Consider the following 27363-nt stretch of genomic DNA (forward strand, 5'->3'; position numbering starts at 1 on the left):
TACACAAGGAAATAAGGTCAGGAACGTGACACATATGTTTTACATTGGTTATCTTGTTATTAGTCCCACCCTTCAGCTCCATTCAACTCCTCCCATCTATCTCTCAACACCATCCTTTTTGGATTTCTATTTGCCATATATTTCTCAACTGTGCTGTGATGCTTCACACAAGTACTGAACCTTTCTATTCTCATAGCTTCTACAGGTTGTAAATTTAAAAATAAAAATAAAAATTCCCAAATAATAATTATATTATTGATTGATTGATTATGGCTTTTCAAATCACCCAGTATTGCTATCTGCAACATTAGTTCTAGACAAATGTTGCAATTCTTCAACCATTCCTGGACCTGTGACCAAAAACGAGCTACATATGATCTAATGACTCTGCCTCCTCACAGCAAAATCTGCAGAGCTGGGAAGATTGTATCCCCCATATAAATAACATTATTTTAGTTGCAAGAATTTTGTATAGTAATTTAAATTGAAAAATTAGAAGTTTTGAATCCGGCGTTGTTTTGCGTATCGATTCATGAACCATGTGCCATGGACTGGGTACATCGAAAATCTCTTCCCAACTATTTTGCAATTTATATGGCACAGCTGTCAGTTTTTTGGTCCTTAAATGAAATTGGTGTAAGTTTTTATTTATCACACTTTTCTTTAACCATTTATGTTCTTTAATACAGGGCCGACATACAAGTTCCTTCCGTTTTTCCCCTTCTACTTGCCTCTTCCATTTTTGTGGTAATGCTGCAATTAGTTGGTTGTAATTTTGGGTAGAGCAGACATTTCCATATGTCTGTGTTAGCTGCATGTGTGACATAACTCCACCAGTCCTATTTATGATATCATTCACTAAAATTATACCTTTTTAAAAAGTATTATTCGAAAAATAGTAGTATATTTGAGTTTAACCACAATATTTGTTGTATTATTTGTTCTGTCTTTTCAGGTGGATTAAACTGAAATTGCAACCAACTTTCTAAGGCTTGTTTAAAAAAGAATGACATTTTTGGAGATTATTTATTTTTCAAACAACCGAAAGTGAGCAGGTGTAATCTGAGTAAAGGGAAAAAGGCCATTCTTGAACATAGGATGAGACATTCCTACCAATTTACTAGAGAACCAGTTTGGATTTAAATATAACTTTTGTATGATTGATGCCTTTAGTGAGAGGTCTAATGATTTAATATTTAATAATTTTTGCATTCATATTCGTTATATAAATAGGCCCTTTTAATTTTCTCTGGCTTGCCATTCCAAATAAAATTTTATATTTTTTGTTCATATAATTGAAAATGCAGGTCACTAGGTGTAGGCAAAACCATAAGCAAATAGGTAAACTGTGATATGACTAAAGAGTTAATCAGGGTGATTTTTCCACAAATAGACAGGTATTTTCCTTTTCATGGTAGCAAGATCTTGTCTATTTTTGCAAACTTTCTATAAAAATTTATTGGAGTTATGACCTTTCTTAGTCGCTTTAACAAGATCGAAGAAAGACGTTTGGAATAGTTTTGGAGCAGAGCGAGGTCTATATGAATTACAGTCAGTAGCATCTTCTTTATGTATAAGACTGATCAGAGATTCTCTCCAAGTATAAGGTAGCTCTCCTTGTTTATAGTACATTTGAAAACACTTCCATTAATATTGGAGTGACGGGGTCTGGGAAGGTTGTTAAGAATTCATTAATAAACCCTTCAGAACTGAGACTTTTATTTTTTTAAACATATTCTGATATTGGCTTCTGATATAGGAATATCTAGTTCCGTCACTGCTGAGCTCGTCAACTGAGGGCATGGAATTTTCATTCTTATGTAGTATCCTATTTTGAAATGAAAATCTTCTTATAAACACAGGTATACTAGAGAGCAATAGTAATGGCATCTTTTTGTAGGCACTAACTATGCCATGGTTCATTGGACGGAGCCTATGGGGAAATGAATGGGTTTTTAGTAGGGGTTTTGGATAATCATAGAAATTAAGGTCTGTGGTAAACACAGGTTTAGGAGATCTTATACGTTTTGTTCTGTGAGATAATCTTAATCAGATAACGCCACTTTTTGTAAATTATGATGCATTTATGTAATCAAAATAAGCACATAAAGCACATAAAGGCTTCAAAATTCATAAAGGTCATGTTTTAACCGACTGATATTATCTCATAGAACAAAACGTATAAGATCTCCTAAGCCTGTGTTTGCCACAGGTCTTGTTTTCGGCGTTTATCCCAAACCGTATTATTTCCCTATTAATTCCCCCCTCAGGAATAGCTGGACGAACCAGAGATAGCTAATTTCAGGGTTTTAGGACTCAAGCTGGCGAGCTCTATGTTCTTCATTGTCATTGTGACATGAGGGATTTTCACATTTAGGTAAATTGCAAGAGAAGCATCTTTAAATTCCTAGTTCTCTCTCTAAAAAGTAGAACTTAGTTCATTAAGCAATACTGTGTGAATGGCCTTTCTTAACAAAAAAGTTGATATTGCACCTTGTGGTAACACATTTATTGAAGAAGTTGATTGAAAGCGTAATAGAGCATTCCTGCAACTCATGCCAGGTACATAAACTAAGTGGTTACATTTTCAAAGGTCCTTGTGTTGAAGATAAGTGGAGCTGAAGGGTCTTGACAGCGTAACAGATTTATTTCACTCATACCTGACACTGACAGGCTTGAGGATCCGTCAGGAATTTTATATCTCAGACAGTATATGAATCAGTTTTATCCTAATTCTGGTTAAACTCAGGTAGTAGTCAGTCACCAGCAGACAAGGCCCAGACTCATCATAATAAAACACTGCTGGTTGTGGTATTGAGTATGTAATTAGGAGGGATGCAGACCTTGACAGCTAGAACAAAGCATTAAAGTGATTTCCTATCAAATCACCTGGTCAAGATCAATAGTAAAATGCTTTTCATTTGGCCAAAATTCATATTGACTCGTTGCCCAAATCTAGTTGGGAGAACAGCATTCCATTGTATTTGCAGAAGGACCAGTCCAAACAAAAGCCACAATGAGGTTGGTCAAGGCCACTGAGCCTTGTCTCCAGTTGCTGACTCTATACAAGTCCTTTACCAGCCCTGTCAAGAGCTACAGTGAGCACAACTTTGAAAGTAGCTGGAACCTAATGTCCAACAGCTCTCAGACAGTCATATCAACCAAGTGGATTGGCCTACAAATGGAAGCAGCACATTTTGTTCAGTGGTGTAAAGTACTTAAGTAAAAAGACTTTATAGGACTTCTTAAGTAGATTTTTAGGTATCTGTACTTTACTTTACTATGTACATTTTTGACTACTTTTACTTTTACTTCACTACATTCCTAAAGAAAATATCATAGTTTTTACTTTTCCCTGACAACCCAAAGTACTCTTTACATTTTGAATGCTTAGCAGAACAGCAAAATTGTGAAATTCAAGCACTTATCAAGAGAACACGTGGTCATCCCTACTGCCTATGTTCGGGCGGACTCACTAAACACAAATGCATCTTTGGTAAATAATGAGTGTTGGTGTGTGCCCCTGGCTATCCGTACATTTTAAAAACAAGAATATGGTGCCGTCCACTTTGCTTAATATAAGAACTTTTAAATGATTTACACTTTTACTTTTGATACTTAAGTATATTTGAGCAACTAAATGTACTTTTGATACCTAAGTATATTTAAAACCAAATACTTTGACTTTTACTCAAGTAATATTTTACTAGGTGACCTTCACTTTTACTTGAATAACTTTTAACTTTCAAGTCATACTCAAGTATGACTTGGCTCCTTTTTCCACCACTGATTTTGTTATACTTGAAAGCATAAGGTTTTTGCCTTTTTTCATTTTAAAGTAAAGCTATAATCTAAGGGCAATCCGTGGGGGGGTGAATCAAGACTCCCAGGGCTCAGGTGAGTCATTTCATAACCCTGCCTACAGTACAATTCATCTCACAATGCTGAGAGCCTTCAGCCCTGCTGTTCTCTATGTATAAATCATTTAGCCCAAGTAAGAAAATGTAATTTAGTCATTCTTAATTCTAATTTATGGTTGCCCCAGAGCCTGCTGTCATGTATTGTTAAGTCCAGGGAACAGAGTAGTCGGTAAAATAGCCCTGTGTTAAGACGTTTTTTTGCAGAGTACTAAGGACAAGTTCAAACAAAAATGCAGGAACAGTCAAAATTGGCAATGATACATTTAATTGTACTATCCAAATGCCACTGGAAGTCTAGAATAGATTTGTTGTTGTTCAGTATCAGAGGAAAATGTGCCTGTTTGAATGGTATGGTTTATTTCAGTGAACTATGGTGTGAAAATTCTGTATTTACTAATTTGTGTAATCACATTTTTTTTGGACACTGCACATGTGATATGGTGTGTGGGGACTGCGTACCTGCCCAGATCCGGTTTTGGAGGGGGTGGGACTGGGGAGACTAATGTATGCACAATAACATGTTCTGTCACTCGCTGCACCGTAACTGCTTCCCATGTGCCAGGGATAAATAGAGAGTCTATGTCAATTTCCCCATGGGAATTATAGACTGCTTACAGATGAAATCAGGGCTGCTGACGGATGGCTTACTAGGCCCTGTTGCAGTTCGCTTTCCAAAGCTTTGGAAACTAGGCCTGTCAACTAATACATACAGTTGATCCATCATCTAAAAGGCCAGTGTATAACTACAAGTACAGATCCAACCCAGTTGTGTTCTCATGCATGATGTTGATGACAGATTAGTTATATCATCAATGTTGTTACTTACATGCTTGACTAGATAACTGTTGATTATGGCAGCTAATGGTTTTGCTCACACGCTTTATATTTCAGCTACTACAGTTTACGTCATTGTGGCACTAATGTATCCGTCGATTAACGTACAAGAGTACATGGCTTTATTTGCTTTGATTAGTTATTATTCATGATTTCTCCATGTTTCCAACAGATTGTACAGTCATTTGTACAGTATTTACTTATCGTAAATACTGGATGTAGTGCTGCCGTAGCAAGGGGGTGGCACTCATTATATTTAATTACTACAAAAATTCCATGAAAATTATAGAATGACAAACTAAATAAATATGTATACCACTTTGATACACCACAAATTCAATGTAACAAGAATATCCACAGACAGAAAACTCTACCAGGGGTTGCTAAACAGCAGTCCTCAAAACAGTTCATTATGGGGCTCATGTACGACACACTTGAACTCACCCTACTGTCCGAGTGCTTAGCTTACAGAAACGTACCAGCTCTATTGTGTATACAGAAAAACTGAACCAGCACATGAACCTCATCACACCAATGAGATCTAGGATCATAAAAACTCCACAGACCCCCGCTTGTGTAGTGGAACCCAGAATGATATGTGACCACTTGGTTACGGTGCTGTCCTTTCAGCACCACGATTCAAAGGGTGCTCAAATCACTTAAAATAACCCTCATCAAGATCTGTTGCCTACGCCAAATAGTGCTTGTTTAGTAAAGTTAGATCAAAGCTGAATCAATGTCTCGCAAGATCACATAATAATGAATTAGTATTTTATATGACCAAATATAATAGTATACAGTGTACTGTAGCATAGTAGGCCTGTAAAATGTTACATTAGAAAGGCTAATAGTTTTTTAACACCATCTGCTTTAATTCACCCATGAAACAGTAATTCAATAATATCTAAATGCATATTCCCATGAAACAGTAATTCAATAAGATCTAATTGCATATTGCCATGAAACAGATTAGAGATCAAATGATTGGCATGCGGTTTGGACATTTCACCGGTAAAACATAAAGAATAATAATTTACGATTGACAGTGATGATTGCCTATTTAGAAATGAGTTATGCCTAACTTGTTGTTTGAGGGTATTCAAAATAAAATAAAATATTGAGACAACATGTGTGGGCATAGGCAGACGTTGCAATTGGAGGATGAATTGTATGCATACTGTAGGCCAATTCTACAATGATATGTAATAGGCTACATCTGTTGGTACAAACTTTGATTGAGGAATTATGATGTAATTTACATAATATTTTCTTGCGCTCCCTCATATAACAAATTGCACTACACCACTGTGTGTGGCCTCTGTGCAGTATGCAATACCTCTAATGTTCACTTCATAAATACTGTAAGCAGAAAACAACAAATGACATGATGAAAACATGTGCTTCCACACAGTAGCAATCCTAATGTCCTTTTATCCAGCATACAGTAAGCTCTCTTATTGGCAGCAGGATCTTGCAGACTAACACCAGAGAGAGAGAGAGAACCTCACTATAGAGTACATTAAGGAAGCATTACGTAAGACTACACAGCAAACTGGAGAATCCTTCCCTGGGATTTTGTTTCATTTTTTCCCCCTTTGATACCAAATTGGTTGGGGACACCACTTTCCTCACCAACATGGCAGAGTCAGGTTATTTTCTAGACTTTAGGCATTTGAAGCTGGAGGCATGATGGCGTACAGTATGTGTTCTTGGCTGCCTATCGTAGTGAGGCGGGGGATGAGGTCATTCATGAATTAAACTTCTGTTTCGTCATCTAAGGATTCACTGTATATTTAATGAGTGGATATTGCAGTTTCATTACTAATAATTTATTTAACTGAACACTGACATTTGCTTTAGAAGCATATTCCATTGCCCCTTCCTCTCTTTCCAGCTCTCTGTAGATCTGTATTTCTTCTGCTCTACAGGTTAATGATCCCATACGCAATTTAATTTGTCCTTTTATTCATTTGCCATACCAAGTAAATTTTGGGGGCAATGGGCTTGACTAATGATAGGAAATAATATGCACAAGACATTGGTCCCGACTCATGCAAACAATAAAATCACTCACTGCTGAGCATTGATTTGATTCTGCCTCTGAAAAGGCTTGTGTTTGATTGAGCGATGCCCACTGCACAAGAGGACCATTTTAGATGAATTGACCCCATCTCCCTTCTCGTCGCGATCACTAGTTGTTTCGCTTAACAACAGTTTCCTTTGGTGGATGACATCCGTGTATTACAGGGAGTAACTAGACTAAAGCCACACACTAGCACAGGAGAAGACTTATACCCCAGGAGAAGACCATCCTCAGTGAATTCCAAAAAAATTGAAATAGTAAAAAAAAAAATGTCATTTTTAGATAAAACTATACTAAATATATTCACGTGCCACCAAATAATTGATTGAAACACACTGTTTCACAATGAAGGTCTACAGTAGCCTTAAGAGCACTCTAGGGTAGCACCATGGTGTAGCTGGAGGACAGCTAGTTTCTATCCTCCCCTGGGTACATTGATTTCAATACAAAACCTACACAGCAAATGTGAGTGTTAATTTAACACCAGGCATGTTAATTTTAATACTTGTCCAGTGTTTATATAGATCCACTCTCATCAGTGTTAAAACATTTTTTTGTAGTGTTAATATAACACTTCAGGTGTTGTTCAAATGACCCCTGGGTGTGTTTTTTTAACACTCATACAGTGATTATATAGGGCCACTCTGTTCATTTAACACTTTTGGTAGTGTTCATATTGAAACACTTGTGTTCAAATGACCCATGGGAGTGTTTTTTCAACACCCTCAGTATTAAGCAGCAACACCTTTCAGTGTTGAGAAACTCTAGAGAATGAATACTGTAGCTGAATTGACACCAGGAAGTGATAAATATTCACACTAGGAAATAACTTTTTTTCTGGTTCTTTCCCACTCATAAATCAAGCCTGCAAGTTGTAGGTGAGTTCAGAATGAAATCAGTGCATCACAGGTGCATCAGAATGAAAACAGTGTACCACAGGCGCCTCAGTACATGTAGTATATGAGAACAAGAGTATTTGCAGAGTTGCTATTTAACACAAGTGGAAGTCCTCCTAAGACTAGGTATGCAATTTTCCTGACAAAGTTGCCAATAATATGACTATTACTCAATCATGTCAAACAAAGGAACAACATAAAGGCTCTCATCAGCACCTTAAGCACTTTGAAGGACAAAAGGCTTATAAAATTTCAGATCATCGACTTTGACAACAACTTTGTCATCAACACCATCAAACACAGTGAATGCATGGTAATGTTCACTGAAATGATCAGTATGCAACTTGTCCAGTAATAGGTATACAATATTGTCAACCACAATCTTAGTTATTTTACAAAAGACTGGCATTTCATGCTCCATCTTACTGCAAACTAGCAGTCCTTCTTTGTACTCCGTGCCATCCATCTTAACCCAGCTGGTAGAGGAAATGGCTTCCTGCATAGTGACCCGAAGTGATGCTGCCAACTCCTCACCACCAGTAAAATCACTCAGGGAAATGCTTTTATCGGTCCATACTCAGTATGTCGCAATGGTGATGTTTCCCAGTGATGGCTTATAGCACATTGGTGTTTTTTGGCAAGGGACTTAGTAATGTTCTTGAAGTTTTTGAGGGTGTTCTTAAAGAGTTTGTGCTTTGCCTCAAACCTCATGCTCCACAAACGTAATAAAGGACCGATTTGTCTTATGCATGCTGGGTAATGTATCATAAAGTGATGTTTGGGTATCACATTTTTATGTGGGTACAACTGTTTGAAAAGTGTGTGATGTTCAATTATCAAATGCTTCAGATACACAGTCATGCCCTGGCTAAGAAAAGGGGAAAAAACAATGTTGACTATTTCCAGTAAGATGAGCAGCGTATTCCAGTTCTCATTTCCTGCTGGAGCAACATCACCTCAAATCAACGTTTCTCACAAGACACAAAGTTTAAATAGAATTAAGTGCTATGCTATTTCCAATGTTCTCTAGGTTGACTTTAGTTGGACGTTTTTTGCGCTCCAAGTACCTATAGTCAAACGAGTAGGTTCTAGAGAGAATCGCACGTTTCGAAATAACATTTTCAGAGACATATTCAAACAACTATTTTAACTCAAACTGAGCCACCCCTTCAATAATGTTATGCATTACGTCCACAGTGTTGCAAACTGTTTAGTTTAGAATTTTTCTTTACACCATACACAGATGGGAGCTATGGGTCTGATTGCAACTGATTCAAATGCATTTCAAATAGATTTTTACCACACAAGACAATCTTAGGGTAATCCTCACTGTAAACCGTCTGAGCATTAGACTTCTCTATCAAACAGAACCAGCAAAAGTAATGACCACTGAAGGACTCTGTGAAACCAAGGACTTCATGCATCACCAAATTGTCTCCAGTTATTTGGCAGATAGTGCCATAAACTCTATCAGTGGAAAAAGGCACATTTACACCATCACTCTCCAGTTTTTTAACATCATTAACCAAGGGCTCCAGAATGGCATCAAAGCCATATTTCTTTAGATCTTGATCATGAAATAATGAGACAAAATTGATATTCATCACAGCAGAGTTAAAATTAGGTGGCAGATTCCTGAGGACAAAATAAATGGCGCCTATCTTGTGAACACCACGCTTGGATCCAAGCGGGTTGGCAGTTTCAAAGTCATCATAGTACAATTGGATCTGTAAAGCATCTCTATGTTTTGAGAACAAGGGATAAGTCTTAAAGTAACTTCTATCACAAAAGTCTCCATAAGTGTCTTCCACAGATGTATCCCTAGGTGCATTTTCCAATAACTTACAGATTTCAGAATTGCAACACAATTGAACATCAATGTTTCCAGTATAGGAATATATACAAAAGTGTATTTCACTGGGACTTGATGATACATGCCTGTTTGTTTATTTCACCTGCTATCACATATACATATCTAACTCCCACCACCACTTCTACTGGTTCCACAACACCGCATTTTTGGTTGAAGTACTTAGTTCTCTTGGTTTCTGTGTTAAAACTGGCAAAGGGGTTTTCAAAGTTCTCAAAACTATCATTTACAGCAGATGTATAGGGGTTATCCATAGGCACAACTGACAGAACTTGTTTAATTTGGGAGTGCAGCCCAGTAGTAAGCTCTTCTAAATCACAAACTACTGTTGACACAACACTATTTGCAACACCACTAGATTGCAACTTGGCAATGATGGAAGCACACATATCTTTTGCAAGTCCATTCTTCTCAAAACAATCCCTTTGAGTATTATCATGTGGGACACCAATGTCGCAAACTTTGTGGAGCTTCTGACTGGACTGGAGAATCACCAACATGAGAGAGCCCTTAAAAGCTTAATGCATCAACTACTTGACCAATATCCTTATGAATACTATTCAAATGTTTTCTGAAACTTGAGTATATAGAAAACTGCCATCTACAACCATCTTGAGCATAGACCAATCTAAACTTGGTGGCTCAATGACTGGCTGTTTCTGTGCAACGCTTGACAACAAAAGCACCGTAACATACATTTATCTAGTTAAGAAGTTTTGTCCTCAACTCTATCACGCTAGGGGCCTCTCTTGTTTTGCCTACATCAACGTTGTAGATGGTGTTCTGCACAAATGTGTAGAAGTTGACAACAGCATCATCATATGTCAGGTTAAAGACAAAGTGGGCTTTGAACAGTTCATCAAATGCAAACAGACCACTAGTTGCCTGGCAGGGAACAAGCCTCTTGTCCACCACAATGTAGTAGTTGTCAATCTTGCTCTGTCTTCTTCGTTGTCAAGGAGGTATGGCTGTCGACCTTGACTCCCATCAAGATGGTCTTCAATGCTGCAGCATGACTGCAACACACAAAGGGTATTATTAAGTCACTCTCCATGTTAAGACAATGAAGAGACAACCTAAAAAAGAAATTACACAACAATAACTATCATCTTACCTTATGAAAGTGCACTAGTCTGCCCACAGCATCGCTGTCATTGATCTTGGTCCTCTTCTCTACTGCTGGTGGTGGGAGGAGATGAAGCAGCAGCAGGGAGGACATATCATTGTCACAGTCTGAGGGCAAGAAAAGGCAAACACCCCAAATCACATTGAAACTTTGCACTACCCACGAGAGAATCCACTTACTGGTTTCGCTGTCATTCTCTGGCTGTTTTTCTGTAGACTTCAGGACGCGAAGCAAATCGGTGGATGTAGTCAGGGATTTGCCCATTTGATGACTTTAGGCTTCAATACAGTGTCCCTCTTTTCAAGGATGTTTCAAATCAAAATGTATTGGTCACATACACATGGTTAGCAGATGTTAATGCGAGTGTAGCGAAATATTTGTGCTTCTAGTTCCAACAGTGCAGTAATATCTAACAAGTAATCTAACAATTCCCCAACAACTACCTAATACACACAAATCTAACAAGTAATCTAACAATTTCTCAGCAACTACCTAAAACACACAAATCTAAGGGGTGAATGAGAATATGTACATATAAGTATATGGATGAGCAATGGCCGAGCGGCATAGGCAAGGTGCAGTAGATGGTATAAAATACAGTATATACAGTTGAAGTCGGAAATTTTCATACACCTTAGCCAAATACATTTAAACTCAGTTTTTCACAATTCCTGACATTTAATCCTAGTAAAAATTCCCTGTCTTAGGTCAGTTGGATCACCACTTTATTTTAAGAATGTGAAATGTCAGAATAATAGTACAGAGAATGATTTATTTCAGCTTTTATTTCTTTCATCACATTCCCAGTGGGTCAGAAGTTTACATACACTGAATTAGTATTTGGTAGCATTGCCTTTAAATTGTTTAACTTGGGTCAAATGTTGTTTCGGGTAGCCTTCCACAAGCTTCCCACAGTAAGTTGGGTGAATTGCTTGCACATGCATTTTCAGTTCTGCCCACAAATGTTCTATAGGATGAGGTCAGAACTTTGTGATGGCCACTCCAATACCTTGACTTTGTTGTCCTTAAGCCATTTTGCCACTACTTTGGAAGAATGCTTGGGGTCATTGTCCATTTGGAAGACCCATTTGCGACCAAGCTTTAACGTCCTGACTGATGTCTTGAGATGTTGCTTCAATATATACACATAATTTTCCTGCCTCATGATGCCATCTATTTTTGTGAAATGCACCAGTCTCTCCTGCAGCAAAGCACCCACATAACATGTTGCTGCCACCCCTGTGCTTCATGGTTGGGATGGTGTTCTTCGGCATGTAAGCCTCCCCCTTTTTCCTACAAACATAACGATGGTCATTATGGCCAAACAGTTCCATTTTTGTTTCATTAGACCAGAGGACATTTCTCCAAAAAGTATGATCTTTGTCCCCATGTGCAGTTGCAAACCGTAGTCTGGCTTCTTTATGGCGGTTTTGGAGCAGTGGCTTCTTCCTTGCTGAGCGGCCTTTTAGGTTACGTCGATATAGGACTCGTTTTACTGTGGATGTAGATACTATTGTACCTGTTTCTTCCAGCATCTTCACAAGGTCCTTTGCTGTTGTTCTGGGATTGATTTGCACTTTTAGCAACAAAGTATCTTCATCTCTAGGAGACAGAACGCGACTCCTTCCTGAGCTGTGACGGCTGCGTGGTCCCATGGTGTTTATACTTGCGTACTATTGTTTGTACAGATGAACATTGTACCTTCAGGCATTTGGAAATTGCTCCCAAGGATGAACCAGACTTGTGGAGGTCTACAATTTTTTTTCTGAGGTCTTGGCTAATTTCTTTTGATTTTCCTATGATGTCAAGCAAAGAGGCACTGAGTTTGAAGGTAGGCCTTGAAATACATTCACAGGTACACCTCCAATTGACTCAAATTATGTTAATTAGCCTATCAGAAGCTTCTAAAGCCATGACATCATTTTCTGGAATTTTCCAAGCTGTTTAAAGGCACAGTCAACTTAGTGTATGTAAACTTCTGACCCACCGGAATTGTGATACTGTGAATTAAAAGTGAAATAATCTGTCTGTAAACAATTGTTGGAAAAATTACTTGTTTCATGCACAAAGTAGATGTCCTAACCGACAGCCAAAACTATAGTTTGTTAACAAGAAATTTGTGGAGTGGTTGAAAAATTTGTTTTAATGACTCCAACCTAAGTGTATGTAAACTTCCGACTTCAACTGTATATTCACCTTGATTGATGAAATCTCCATAAGAGAACCCAAGCTGCAACTTTTTCAACTTCTTGTTTTTTTGGTATTGGAACGTCACCAACATGCAATTACACACAATGTCATATTTAAGTTAAATTTGGTTGCAAACATTTTATGGCGTAGCTGTACATATAGAAACAATCACACAAAAAAGCCTCCTTATACCCTCTCCCAGGGTTACAGTGGATCAACCATTCGTTCCAAATGCCACTTTAATAATGTAATGTGGATCTGAGGCTTTCATTTTTAATTTAACTAGGCATGTCTGTTAAGAACAAATTCTTATTTACAATGACGGCTTACCGGGGAACAGTGGGTTAATTTCCTTGTTCAGGGATAGAACGACAGATGTTTTACTTTGTCAGCTCAGGGATTCCATCCAACAACCTTTCGCTTACTGGCTCAAAGCTCTAACCACTAGGTTAAGAACAAATTCTTATTTACAATGACGGCCTACCGGGGAACAGTGGGTTAACTTCCTTGTTCAGGGATAGAACGACAGATGTTTTACTTTGTTAGCTCGGGGATTCAATCCAACAAGCTTTCGCTTACTGGCTCAAAGCTCTAACCACTAGGCTACCTGTCACCCTGGGTTTTGCTAGGCAATATTGCAGTGAAATCAACCAACCAAACTAGCTAGCTATCTAACTAGCTGCAAAGAGTTACCACCACCTATCAAATCTATAGGTAAGAAACTGGCCAATACATTTCAAGCCATATCGGCTTGAAAACAATGTCTGATCTGTGATTAACAACAAGCACACACCATAGACATGTTAATCTAAATGACCGAGGACAACCCTATCACGTCTGGCCAAGTCCGCTAGCTACCTAACATAAGCGCAAAATTACAAGATGTTGAGGTCGGTGTTGTAGCTAGATATATAGCTAGCTAGCTATCTAACAATTTTTGGCCAGACAAGTCTCTGCCTGCCTGCGGATCTGGGGCTGAATACATTTTTTTTTTTAAATGTACCTTTAACTAGGCAAGTCAGTTCTTAGTTATATGCATTTTGAAAAAACAATTAGTAGATATTAGCCATGTTGTTACCTTCACTTCCTGGCTAGATACATGCTGCACCAAACGGGGCTCAAATTGATCACCATGCACCTGCTGCACCACTAATGTTAGTTAGCCTCGTGAACTCAATACGCATATGGTTGAAATCACTTAACGGTAAAGCCTAACTCTGATCCTATTGGATTTTGATGAATTTTCTCAAATCGTATAGTTTTAGCTGATTTTAGTGAACTAATGTAGTTGAGACAAAGTTCCTGCTAACATTTAGCTAGATAGCTAATTAATCTAACGTTGACTAACCACGTTAGCTAGCTAGCAACCTTCTTAATCTAAACTTTGCAGATGTACTGTAGATGTATATAAAACCGGAAGCTCAATCAACACTGCTCTGTGCCACCGCCCAACCTCTGTACAGTAACTCTCACCTGGGAGTTATATTAGCACAGAGGGTGTAAAAACAACTCTTAAATCAACACCATAAAAAATGTAACACCAAGAAAATGAACACTTGATAACAATTGCCAATTTGCTGTGTAGGAGGCTCGTGGTTCTCACCCCCTTCCATAGAATTACACAGTAATTATGACAACTTCCAGAGGACTTCTTCCAACCCATCAGAACTCTTGCAACATGAACTGAAATTACATTTTTTACTTTAGTTTATTCAGTAAATATTTTCTTAACTCTATTTCTTGAACTGCATTGTTGGTTAAGGGCTTAAAAGTAAGCATTTCATGGTAAGGTCTACACAAGTTGTATTCAGTGCATGTGACAAATACAATTTGATTTGACATGTTGTCCATCCAATCAAAGGATCAGAGAATGAATCTAGTACTGAAAGCACAAGCTACAGCTAGCTATCAGTGCAGTGCATAACATGTGGTGAGTAGTTCAAAGAGAGAGAAAGACAATAGTTGAACAGTTTTAAGCAAATTAATTCCTTCAAAAATGAAGGAAAAGCAAGAGAGAGATATATTTTGTATTTTTTTTCACTTTCACTTACTTAGCTAGCAAATGCAGCTAGCTAGTTTAGCCTACTCAAACAGCTGGCTCAAATAGAGAGGGATGTTACCTACCTGGCTATGGCTATCCATCACTGGAACTCTTCCAAGTCAAGGTAAACTTTTAGTTTGATTACTTGATTGCAATTGGGGCCCGCTGGTGTAACTGCTAAACTGCTTGCTAATTGTACACTGCATGATTGTAGCGGGTTTACTAACACGTTAGTTCTAGTAGCTATTTTGAGTTGACGTTAGCTAATATGGTGACCACAATGTAGGTATGCTATGCGTAGCTGTTAGTGGTTATGATATGAAGGTTTGCTTGGAAAGGTTTTTTCGCCTGGTCACAGACAGCTGATGTGTTGTGCACTGAAGGGAAAAGGTGAGAGGGGAAAGGGAAAAGGTGAGAGGAGGAGCGTGCGTAGATGCGAGAAGTAATTGTCCAACGATGAAAGGGATCCTGCTGTGTATGTGGCTGCTATTAAAGTAAACTGTGTTTGCATGCAATCAGGGGTGTATTCATTCCACTGATTCTGTTGAAATGTTTCTTAAACGGAAGCAAATGGAATGAAACGGGGATAACCATACCTGAATTTCTCCAATAGAAACTTTAGTTTGCAACTGTTGGATTAATGATTACACCCTAGATTAGCTAGATGCAGGCAAGGTTSTGTCACGGTTCTCTAAAGTATAACCCAGAAGCAGACCAGGACAAGGAGAGTAAGACGAAGGTGAGTATTTATTTACAAGTTTAAATGTAGTGATAGAAAAATCCAAGTAGCGGAGCGGGCAGCGGAGGTGAGTTGATGGAATTGAGTAAGCAGATCCAAGGTAGTAACTGAAGTCACCGACGACCAGGTAGGGATGGGATGAGTGTTCCGGGTGAATGACTGTAGACAGAAAAAACGGAGGTAAGTTCAAGGCAAGCAAGACGTACAACAAAACAAACTCTATCAAACTGGAGGCTGATACGCTGGCACAACATACTGTTCATGGCTAACGATCCGGCAGGGAATGGATGTCAGGTCAGCGCTTATGAAGTGGAGGGGTGATGATCAGGACCAGGTGTGCAGATAGCTGATGGGATACAGGTGCGGGTACTCAGAGATCCTCCAACTAGCTACGTCGCCCGGCAACCAGACAGGGTGCGTTCCAGGACACCGGAAAAAACACTCCAGGACAGAACACAGGCAAAAACAGACTCAGGAAGTGGGATTCGTGACAGTACCCCCCCCTCCGACGAACGCCACCGGGCGTACTACCCGGAGCGTCAGGGTGAAGGCGGTAGAAGTCACGAAGCAGGTCAGCATCAAGGATCTGACGCCGAGGAATCCAACTCCTCTCCTCTGGACCATATCCTTCCCAATCCACAAGATACTGGAACCCTCGACCCCGCCGTCTGGAGTCCATGATGCGGCGCACCGTGTAGGCAGGACCACCTACGATCATCCGAGGGGGAGGAGGACGAGGAGGAGGGGGCAACAGAGGACTGAGGAGAACCGGCTTGAGGCAGGAGACATGAAAGGTGGGGTGTACTCTAAGCGTTGCAGGCAACTTGAGTCGAACCACAACAGGATTAATGATTCTCTCTACCACAAACGGACCAATGAACTTCTGTGACAGTTTCTTCGACTCAGTCCGTAGAGGAAGATCCCGTGTAGCCAACCAAACCTTATCTCCGACGGTATAAGCGGGAGCAGGAATACGGCGACGATTCGCCTGGATCTGATACCGGTCCGAAACGCTAAGGAGGGCCTTCCTGGCCCGATGCCAGGTCCGGTGGCAACGACGAATGTGGGCCTGGACAGAGGGAACCGAGAGATCCCTCTCCTGAGAAGGAAACAAGGGAGGTTGGTAACCATACAGGCACTGGAAGGGAGACATCCCAGTTGCAGATGAAGGGAGAGTATTATGGGCATACTCGACCCAGGGTAACTGAGAGGACCAAGAGGTGGGATCAGAGGAGACAAGACAGAGCAGCGTGGACTCCATCTTCTGGTTGGCTCTCTCCGCCTGACCATTAGATTGGGGGTGAAAACCAGATGTGAGACTGACTGTAGCTCCAATGGCCAAACAGAAAGATCTCCAGACAGCAGAGGTAAACTGAGGACCACGGTCAGAAACAATGTCACTGGGCAATCCGTGGACCCTGAAAACCTCCCTAACAAGGATCTCGGACGTCTCAGTGGCAGATGGAAGCTTGGAGATGGGGACAAAGTGAGCGAACTTACTGAATCTGTCCACAATGGTCAGAATGACCGTGTTCCCAACAGAAGAGGGCAACCCCGTGACAAAGTCCAGGGCCAGATGCGACCAAGGTCGCCGGGGAATAGGTATAGGGTGAAGAAGCCCAAAGCTGGGCCGATTGGTACTTTTATTCTGCGCACAAACAGGACAAGCGGCAACAAACCTCRGGGTATCTTCTCCCATGGCAGGCCACCAAAATCGTCTGCGCAGTAGCGCCATAGTCCGGGCAACGCCAGGGTGACAAGCTATCTTGCTGGTGTGGGACCACTGAAGGACATCAGAACGGACCGACTCAGGCACGAACAACCGACCGGGTGGACCGTTACCGGGGCCGGGCTGCGTCCGAAGGGCCGCCATCACATCCTCCTCAATCCTCCATGTAACGGCTCCCACGACAAGGTTCTGGGAAATAATCGTCTCAGTCTTGGCCCCACTCTCCTCCGTCTTGGAGAACATCCGGGACAAGGCGTCCGCCTTGCCGTTCTTCGACCCAGGTCGGAACGTCAGGGAAAAATTGAAGCGTCCAAAAAACAAAGCCCACCTGGCCTGACGGGAGTTGAGACGTTTAGCCGATTGCACGTAAGCCAGATTCTTGTGGTCAGTCCAGACCACAAACGGTTGCTCCGCTCTCTCCAACCAGTGACGCCACTCCTCCAAGGCAAGCTTCACAGCGAGAAGCTCCCGGTTACCCACATCGTAGTTTCTCTCAGCTGGTGAAAGACGACAAGAGTAGAAGGCGCAGGGATGGAGTTTACCGTCAGTGGAGCTACGCTGGGACAGGATGGCGCCCACCCCCACATCAGATGCGTCCACCTCAACAACAAACTGACGGGAAGTGTCAGGTTGAGAGAGAATCGGGGCGTTGGTGAATCGGCTGTTCAAGTTCAGAAATGCTCGGTTTGCCTCAGGAGTCCAACAGAAAATTCTGGTGCAAGACGTCAGAGCAGTTAAAGGGGCGGCCACCCGGCTGTAATCACGGATAAACCTCCGATAGAAGTTCGCAAATCCCAGGAATCTTTGGAGCTGCAATCTCGTACCGGTCCGGGCCCAATCCCGAACCTTCTCTTGGTCCATCTTGATCTTACCCCTGGAGATGATGTACCCGAGGAAGGATGTAGTGTGGGCGTGAAAATCACACTTCTCTGCCTTCACAAACAGACGGTTCTCCAATAACCGCTGCAGGACCTGCTTAACATGCTGGATGTGGCTGGAAAGTTCCTTGGAGAAAATCAGGATGTCATCCAGGTAAACGAACACAAACAGACCGATCATATCCCTCAGCACGTCATTCACCAAACTTTGGAACACTGCTGGAGCGTTGGAAAGTCCAAACGGCATCACCTGGTACTCGAAATGTCCCATAGGTGTATTGAACCCAGTCAACCACTCGTCCCCCTCTTTGATCCGAACCAGATGATACGCATTGCGTAGATCAAGCTTCGTAAACYCAGTAGCACCCTGTAAAGAATCGAAAGCGGAGCTCATCAAGGGCAYGGGGTACTTGTTCTTYACCGTAATATCATTCAACCCCCGATAATCAATACACGGTCGAAGAGAGCCATCCTTCTTACTCACAAAAAAAATCCAGCTCCCAGGGGTGATGACGAGGGACGAATGAGACCTGCAGCAAGAGACTCCTTTATGTAGGGTCTCAGTGGTCTTCCGTCAGTGTCGAGAGATACTGTATAACCGTCCCTTGGAAAGGCAGCTCAGGGAACAGATTATCGTACAATCATAAGGTCGTGGGGGGGAAGTGACTGAGCCTTCTGCTTACTGAAACCTCACCAACTCGTGATATGTTTTCAGGAACCAGGGAAAATATCAGGAGGAGCAGCCTCACTGACCTCGACTGGGGACAGCATGAGAAAGGCAGTCCTGAGGCAGTTAGCATGGCATCCAATGCTCCAACTAGTTACCTTTCAGTCACCCAATCGAACGAGGGATTGTGTTCTCTTAGCCAGGGTATCCAAGACCAGAGGAATCATGGGGGAAGGCACAATGAAAAAGAAAATAACCTCTGAATGATCCCCACAACAACATCTTAACCGTTTCAGTCCTCATCGTGATCCGTGCCAGACTACTGCCGTTCAGAGTGGGTTGCTCAATGGCTTCCGGTAATTGGCTCCTTGGAAAGCCCCAGCTGTTCCACTAAGTGGCATCAATGATAGCTGTCATCGCACCTGAATCGATGAAAGCGTTAATTCGCTAAACTCTTGAACTTCTTATTTATGAGGTAGCAGGAAAACGAGGTCTGACAGGGCTCTTGAGAGGTTGAAACTGGTCGCTAACAAACCTCCCAAACTTAACGAGCCGAGCGTTTAACGGGCGCTGAGGACAACGGAGATTGTAATGTCACGAGCTACCAGTAGAGGCAGCTGTTGGTCTCACGTCTACGTTGGCGCTCGTCCTTGTTAACCGTGCCGCCACTTGCATAGGTTCAGGATCTGGCGGCAGGCTCCTCCATAATCCGTGTGAGAAACATGATTAACACCTTCTGGTCTCTCCTGCACGAATGGTAACCGAGTAGCTGTTTGATTGGCGGACCACTGCTTCTCCCCCTCCTCTCTCGAACTCTGTTATCCACCCTAATAGATAATGCGACCAAACTGTCCAGGTCACAAGGCATAGGCATAGGCATAGGCAGATCAGCCTCCTTGAGTTGCTCCGACAACCCCTGGTAAAAGCCGCTTGTAGTGCCTCCTCATTCACCCACTCTCCACAGCCAATGTCCGGAACTCAATCACAAAGTCTGCCACGTAACGAGCTCTTGCGAAGAGAGAACACGCTTAGCTGCGTCCTTACCTCGGACTGGATGGTCAAAAGCTCTCTCATCTCTGCCGTGAACTCCTGGTTGAGCCATGCAGGTGTCCTGTTGTTCCCAAACAGCTGAAGCCCATTCCAAAGCTCTACCACGCAGCAGTTCAATAACAAAAGCTATCCTAGCCTTGTCTGTGGCGTAAGAGTGGGGCTGCAGATCAAACACTAAACAACTGCATAAGAAATGAACGGCATCTTCCCAAATCCCCTTCGTATTTATCAGGCGTCGTACCTTGGGCTCACGGAAGGAAACCGCTCCAGAAGCGGCAGGTGAGAGGGGTGAAACAGGTGGTGGAGAATCCGCCGCAAACTGAGCTGATCCTGGATACTCGCCAAGCTGGTAGAGAAGTTCTGGACTGAAATCGCTATCTCCTGTGCGCCGTGCTGTGTTGTCCCAATATCTTCCCTGATGGGTAATGGCATGTCGAACGGAGTCCAGGTCCGCTGGGTTCATTCCTGGCCGGATCGTTCTGTCAGCGTTCTCTAAAGTATAACCAGAAGCAGACCAGGACAAGGAGAGTAGACGAAGGTGAGTTTTTATTTACAAGTTTAAATGTAGTGATAGAAAAATCCAAGTAGCGGAGCGGGCAGCGGAGGTGAGTTGATGGAATTGAGTAAGCAGATCCAAGGTAGTAACTGAAGTCACCGACGACCAGGTAGGGATGGGATGAGTGTTCCGGGTGAATGACTGTAGACAGAAAAAACGGAGGTAAGTTCAGGCAAGCAAGACGTACACAAAACAAACTCTCTCAAACTGGAGGCTGATACGCTGGCAACATACTGTTCTTGGCTAACGATCGGCAGGGAATGGATGTCAGGTCAGCGCTTATGAAGTGGAGGGGTGATGATCAGGACAGGTGTGCAGATAGCTGATGGGATACAGGTGCGGGTACTCAGAGATCCTCACTAGCTACGTCGCCCGGCAACCAGACAGGGTGCGTTCCAGGACACCGGAAAAAACACTCCAGGACAGAACACAGGCAAAAACAGACTCAGGAAGCGAGATTCGTGACAGGTTGTGCAAGGCGGTATTGAATGTGTCAATGTCTGTCACCTTGATTACCAAAATTTCTCTCGACCTTTCATTTATAGGCTAGGTTGTAGCAACCTCATGATGGGTATAGGGAAAATTTGAGTATCATGTAGTAACCTAAACCCGTCAATGTTACATTGAGCTGGGTGAATGTATTGTAAAAGAAATAAGGCCATGTTCATAAGAAATAAAAAATCACACTCCCTCATCTTAAACCGCACCGACTGCCACTGACATCCTACTCTTGCAGCTACTCTCTCACAAAGACCCTGATAATAAATGATTTCACACATAGTCCATAGTTGCCAGTGAGTGGAGATCCTGTTGAACAAATATCACACTCTGTCATACATGGATATTCTTATCCTTCTCAATTTAGCTACAGTACAAAGCATGTTTTCAACTTTACTTCTGTTTGGCTAATTGCCTTTGCTTCCACATCAAACACCACAGCAAGTGAATACACCTGTATACAGAACATGATCTAAGTAGAGAGGCAACTGTTTTATTCACTCTAGAAGAGGGACTCATTTTATTGCACATTGTACTCTTCTGAGATACTGTTTGTGATTCAAAATGTATGTATACTAGGCTACCTGGGGCGGCAGGTAGACTAGTGGTTAGAGCGTTGGGCCAGTAACTGAAAAGTTCCTAGATCAAATCCCTGAGCTGACAAGGTAAAAATCTGTTGTTCTGCCCCTAAACAAGGCAGTTAACCAACTGTTCCTAGGCTGTCATTGTAAATAAGAATTTGTTCTTAACTGACTTGCCTAGTTAAATAAAAGAAATGGAGCATGTCAAGATCTATCTCTGTTCCTCTGATAAAAACACCAACTCAAATTCACCCAACAGTGCCATGTTTGGTTTTGTGCTATTTTCATCATTTACCAGTAATAATTTAATTTCAGTCAAATATAGATGATCTCATGACAGAAATTAAAACATGGTGTCAGGGTGTTTGCATGCTGGGAGTTTGTATCTGCAGGATGGGACAAGCTGAGAAGGATTCTCAGCACAGCAGTCTGGCGACATGGCTCAACAGACCACCAGCAGGAACACGTCCCCTGACCAAATTATGTTTAGTCATTCTCAATGAACCCTCCTGCTCATGAAAAGGGTTGAGTTCTCTGTCGTTCAAGCTATTTCTGTATTTTTCTAATCCTCTCCTGGTTCCTTGTTTAATTTGGCATCTTTAGTAGGAAAAGAAACGTCTTTCTGTTTCTCTTGTAGTGTTAATAATACTCACCCTAGTGGAAGAAAAGTAGTAGTAAATACAATGTGTAACTCTTTGGCAACTTATCTTCAGTTTATATCCCTATCCGGGGAGAGGGTTTATTATCTGATCCAGTTCCACTGTCTGACTGTGCCAACAAAAGTAGTCAGTCCCATAACCAGTAGCACATACACTAGCACCACACATGAGGGGGGTTGGGAAATGGGACAACTTAGTTACTACCTAGTTCTTTAAAATTAGAAAGAATGTTTGCCCTCAATCCCTTCATTACATTCCACTGTCCATGGAACCTTCTAGGAGCTTTGGGAAACACTTTCATTCGAAAAGAGCTTGGTTCAGGAATTCACTTGATGAAAATACCAAACTCTTCAGGCAAGAATAAAAGCCAGAGGAACAACACTTCACCCCTTACTATGGCATGGATGGAAAGAAGTGACTGCCTAAATCTTGTATTTTGCAGTAAATGGTACATTCAATGTCAAAACAATGGATCAGCGAGTACCACTTCCCTTTAGAGGGGATAATCATTGTATTAAATTCATAATAGCAGAATATTAATATACCTGACCTTTGTGTATGCAATTTATAACACTAATGTTGATACAGATTTTTAAAAAATCTCTATGTAATTACTTAAATTAAGGCTGTTGGGAAGTCGTTCACTGGGGAAATAATTAATGTTAGACGTTGTGCAAACAATAATTCGGGAGCCGGAGTCTAACAAACTCTGAACCGTATCTTTGACCACCTGGTCATACAGTATGTTGAAGGGAGATAAGAACATGATAAGGACAAGTCCAAACAAAGTCATATTTTCCTCTGTTGGAGATCTACACGTTTATGTTTTGTTATGTACTCAGCAGCAATGAGGGTGCATAACCTAGTTTTACTTCACAGCTTTTCCAATACGCCTCCACTAGTTCCACTGCCTGTTTCTCTCTGTTTCCAGATGTAAATCTCCCAGGCATAACAGGCCCTCTAATACTCCCCTCAGTGTTCTCTTGTACCGAGAGGGAGTGTGCTGCCTTGCTGCTCTCTCTGTATTCCTGTTCTACTAGCTACTCCCTCCTCTCCTGTTAGTACGCCTCCCTGCTCCCTCTTCTTAGATAGGCTCTAGTGTACCTACACCCTTCAAGTGTACAGTCTGTTGTCTGTGTTTATTAAACATCTGCCTTGCTACAATATGTTCCCATGTTTTAGATACATCCCCCTGCTGCCACAAGCAGAGGCATTGGGAGACTATATACTCAGCTTCAACACACACGCAACAAACAACACACATACACACACAGTGGCTATGTAAAATCATAAACTTTTCAAAGTTGTCAGCCATGTCATCAATATAAATATTATTGAGTAGCTGGAGCAGTATTAACTAGGAAGTACATGATCAGCAGCACCAGAGTAGGAGAGGAGAGGCATGATATTAGTGTGAATCCCTATGGGCACTAAAAGTGTTTGACAAGCAGGCCTGTGGGCACAACACAAACCCCTTCATATGAAAGATAAGACTGAACTGCTGCATTCTCCCACAGGGACGGTGAACCCACGACTCTACCACGATCCATCCCAAAGCTGCTGCCTCATATTAGCCTGCACACTGAATAAACAAAGTAAGCCTTATACATTCTGACAAGTCCTCTAGTGTCTGCCATGCCTTACAATATAACAAAGCTTCCCTTACTATCTGGGAAGTGGGCATATACACACAGGTGCCCTTTTGATTTTATACATTTCTCAGTTCAAAAGAGGAGAATAAGGAGAATTCTGAGAAATGGCTTTGGCATATGGAATATTAAAAACAAATGGCAAATTGGTTAGGTGAAATTGGGGTCGTTCATCTCTTCCCATTCAATAGCTGAACCATCCATGTGATTCAAATTAAAAAACGATATTTGATACTAGTTCTCAACAATTAACGTTTTTTCTACTAAGGAACGTTGTAGGTTATTCTACGTATCCTTTATTTGCAAAGAAATAAACCACTCTGTGAAGGTGCATCCCTTTGTTATGTATTTGCAAACATAAATGACACTGCAAACATAAATGTGGATTATTGAGGATCAAGTTGTTTCTAATCTGATGATGTGATGGTGATGACAATCATAAGAATGATGCATCAGTGTGCCTGTGTGGTATTAAATCATAATGGTTACCTTTACCCCATACTCCGGATTCTTTTACAGCTTGTTTACCTAGCAAATAGCATTGAATTGGTCACATCGGGATATCTTTAGCACCTTCAGTGTGGTAAATCTAGTGAACCTCTCTCCAGTACTTCCACAGAGGACAAACGCTGTGCAGCAATCCGCCACTCTGAGTGGGCTGTATTTAATGTTTACGACATCAACGTTCTCTCTCCTGGGTGTCTAATAGGAATGAAGATTGCTGTTCAGGCCCACTAGAGAAGAGAAGACAGCTACTGTCAGTAGATGACGCTGGTTAGAGAATAGGAGCGTGCAGATCTCTGCAAAGAAGGACATTTTTGGAGATGATTTACACATTGCCTGTCTAGGAGGTGTGAGAGGTAGTGGGGTTTAGGTGGCGAAATGGCGAGATGGGGGGCTGGCGGTTCATTGGAACTCATCAGCAACATCTTCAGCCTGAGACGTGGGTTCATTTTGTCTCCTACAGAGACGTGGGTTCATTTTTTCTCCTTCACTGGGCCCTCAGCTTATTTTTCCAGGCACAGAGTTGTTAGTGATTCAAAAATCCCTTAACCAATCGTGTTTTTCGAAAATGTGTGAAAAAAGAAGACACTCAAGTAATAAATCATATTTTTGATGAAGAAGAGAGAGATTGCTTGGCTTGGAGTTTGATAAATAGCACACAATTTAATTATATTTTTCATGCAAGCCTCACAAATTTCTTTAAGTCTGGAGAGACAACAACACAGTCAGGTGGACTTGATGGAACATAATTAATCAACAGATAATTATTGGTATGCATCTCCCCAGAGATTTAGAAAATGGTGAAATCATGTCAACGCTAGGTCGGTTGCAACATTCACTGTGTTTTTTTAACTGCTTCACTATCTGTTTTTCTGTCTACATGTTCATACCGTATGCCAGTGGATTGAAAATGGTTGGTCTGCAATGCAGGGAATTTCATCAGGGAAAAGGAGAGAGAGGGAGAGTTTTCCTAATTAATCATATCCTGAGGCTAAATGTAATCTAGAAAAGCATTGTGTAGAGAACCAGATTCCTGGAAGGCAGTAATTACCGGTGGATTGTTACCTTACATAAACTATAATAGCAGATGCATAACGAGGGAACAATCATAATTAGATCGATAAAATGGCATTTTGAAGAAGGAATAAAATGTAGTCTGTGCTGGATTTGTTTTCGCAGTTCATCATAAACTCCACCACAACCCCTCCCCCACCAAACAACTTTGTAATGGGGAAATAATAAGAATACCTGCAGAACAGTGAATACATACTATAGTCCTACAATTATACAGAGATTGGTAATGCATTGTAATATGATTGCAATATTATAGCTGATGAAGCAGGACTGCTAGCAGCATAGGGCTGAATTATGGAGTTTTGTTTCCAGTGACCCAATAGGGACCCAGTGAGTTCAGTGGGCCTCAACTGCAAGTGGCTGGGAGCTCGCTCTTTCCATCTCAATCAATCAATCAATCAATCAAATGTATTTATAAAGCCTTTCTTACATCAGCTGTTGTCACAAAGTGCTGTACAGAAACCCAGCCTAAAACCCCAAACAGCAAGCAATGCAGGTGTAGAAGCACGGTGGCTAGGAAAAACACCCTAGAAAGGCCGGAACCAAGGAAGAAACCTAGAGAGGAACCAGGCTATGAGGGGTGGCCAGCCCTCTTCTCGCTGTGCCGGGTGGAGATTATAACAGAACATGGCCAAGATGTTCAAATGTTCATAGATGACCAGCAGGGTCAAATAATAATAATCACAGAGGTTGTAGACAGTGCAACAGGTCAGCACCTCAGGAGTAAATGTCAGTTGGCTTTTCATAGCCACTCATTCAGAGTATCTCTACCGCTCCTGCTGTCTCTAGAGAGTTGAAAACACAGGTCTGGGACAAGGTAGCACGTCCAGTGTATATCTCGCTCCCTTGGCTTCCCTCTCCAGAGGCTAGGTCACAGAACAGTAGCAGTGAAGAGGGAGCAGGGAGAAAGGGATAACTCTCTATCTTCTCCACAGAGAATATGGTGAGGGACCCTGGGACTGGGACACCTATGAGGCAAAGAGATATTATGGTTGAGATGGATAGAGTCTCTGGTAATGATGAGGAGAATAGTTATAGCATTCACCCTAGATCTGCCCATTACTGGAGTAACATTTCCCATAAGTCTACAGGCTACGTAGATAGAATGAGACAGCTAGATCGACAGATAAACCTCAGGAGAATCAGTTTCGACTGGCTATAATTAGTTGGAAAAAGTTTACAGAGTACTGTAGGATTGAAGAGTGAAAACAGAATGTATGATGGAGAAAATGTAGTGTAGGCCACTGAATAGATTGGACAATTGTCGGACCCAGGAATGGCTTTCAATCTATTTTGGTGTGTGGAGGAATGAGTGAAAGAATCGTGGAAGCAGGAGAATAATGGGTCTGTCACTATGACAATTGCTGACCCTAGAAAAAACAGACATGAACCATGATATGAGTAATTTGATTTGATTGATTTGATATATTAGGATCCCCATTAGCCGATGCCAATGGCGACAGCTAGTCTTACTGGGGTCTGACACATAACGAAAAATACATTACAGACAAAAGACAAGACTCTATTTCTCCAGTGAAGACAAAAAGAAACGATTAACCAGCCCAGTGACAGCATGGTCAGAGCACTGCCAGTGTATGGTATAGTGGGGTAGCAAAACCACAAAATCAAAGAAAAATAAACTACTTGCATGTACAGTATGTGGGAGGGAGTACAATAACATCAGTGTGTTGTTGCATGCCGTTGACTAAGGCCTTAGCTCAAAGGTTCTCAACCAGAAGTGGCCCTTTGCACCTATAAGCTAGACTGTCATCACGCCCATTGTTGTCCATCTAATGGTCTTTGCTAAAAAAAAATCGTA

General features: G+C 41.5%; 1 protein-coding gene and 1 long non-coding RNA gene across 2 annotated transcripts in view; one reads left to right on the top strand and one right to left on the bottom strand.

Moving 5' to 3' along the window:
* The window catches only part of LOC111966943 (metabotropic glutamate receptor 4-like), a 239068-nt gene that overhangs the window by 130044 nt on the left and 81661 nt on the right, over nucleotides 1-27363 (top strand). The window lies entirely within an intron of this gene.
* LOC139028042 (uncharacterized) lies at nucleotides 15690-16187 on the bottom strand. Its single transcript, XR_011480186.1, has 2 exons — nucleotides 15956-16187; nucleotides 15690-15858 (listed from the first exon to the last, which is right to left on the bottom strand). It is a non-coding gene; the product is annotated as an uncharacterized lncRNA (long non-coding RNA).

The sequence above is a fragment of the Salvelinus sp. IW2-2015 genome, linkage group LG7 (genome assembly GCF_002910315.2).
Source record: "Salvelinus sp. IW2-2015 linkage group LG7, ASM291031v2, whole genome shotgun sequence".
Lineage (NCBI taxonomy): Eukaryota > Metazoa > Chordata > Actinopteri > Salmoniformes > Salmonidae > Salvelinus > Salvelinus sp. IW2-2015.